Source organism: Austrofundulus limnaeus, unplaced genomic scaffold (genome assembly GCF_001266775.1).
Source record: "Austrofundulus limnaeus strain Quisiro unplaced genomic scaffold, Austrofundulus_limnaeus-1.0 Scaffold361, whole genome shotgun sequence".
Taxonomy (NCBI): Eukaryota; Metazoa; Chordata; class Actinopteri; order Cyprinodontiformes; family Rivulidae; genus Austrofundulus; species Austrofundulus limnaeus.
The window spans coordinates 79,561-80,923 of NW_013952763.1; positions in this window are offsets into that span (position 1 = coordinate 79,561).

Below are 1,363 nucleotides of genomic sequence, written 5' to 3' on the forward strand. Positions count from 1 at the left end.
ATATATATACAGTATATGTAATGTTATTTAATATAATATGTTATTTAAAAACAGTAAAAAAATTTAAAGACTCAGCACATCTTCCATTTATTGCATTTCACTGGACACACATTTACATACAAGAAGCTTCATGTCTCATCATTCTCACTTCCCTTGTCTTTGACGTCCATGTTTCTCCCTCACGCTTCCCACTGAGTGCATCTGCTCTTCTTTCTAATCTTTGCCTAATATTGCAGTGATAATCCTGCATCCATCTGTCCTGAGAGAGAAAAAGAGAGAGGAATACATTGTGCTCTTCGTGTAAACCCCCCCTGAACATCCATCCAAATGTGCTGTGACATTTGCAGCACCTGCAGTGTAAAATGATAAACAGTCACCTTAAATGACTTAAATCTTTATTTTACACAAAGTTAACTCACATGTACATTTTTACACATACTTGTTTTTTCTCACATTTTTGCATGTTTGAATTTTCCTCATTTTTACACCGACTCCCACCAGCTGACCTCACATTTCATCAAGGRTCGAGTGGGGGTCAAGGACAACACTGGAACAGCCATAAATGTTTAACAGAAAGGAAACTTGATTAAAAGATATACTGATACAACACTTGAAAAGGAAGTTGTTCACAGGAGCATTTATTCATATCCYGAAGACTTGCACCCACATTTTAAAATAAAATAGAGAGAGCGTGCCAATATAAACGTGCTCTCACAGTAAATTTTAAATACTGTGCTACCATTTCTCCTGCACTGATGTCCTTGGCTGTGTGCACATAAAATAACCTTTTGTGTATTGTTTTTCATTTTGAGTAAAACAAAAACTGAAARGAGAGAAAGGGTTTAAGAGTTTGCTCATCAAAACATGCTCATTGCACAATGTTTCAGCACCAAAAGTCAACACAACTGCACATTTGCTTTCACACGTGGCCACAAACAGTCAAGAAGACCCACTGTTGCAAACATGACAGACATTTTCTAGTGAAACAAAATTAAAGACATAGAAGGAAAAGACAAAACGGCAGCCATAGAGACACATTCATAAAATAAAAGTCTAATGGGYATTTCTCACACTCCGAGGTCTGGGAATATTAAAACGATAGTTTTGTTCTTGTTAAGAAGCGTAACAGTGAAATCACACTCTGCTCTTCGTTCTGGGCCAAGTCTCTGACGGCAGCGGTCACACCAAATGGAAACCGATAAGTTTTCAGATGAGTACTCAGGGTATGGTTCATAAACCAGGGTGGCCTAGTTAAGTTTTTTTTTTTTACCCAGGTTAAATACCATCAAACACCACAGGCAGCTTTCAAACCTGAACACACACACACACACACACACACACACACACACACACACACACACAC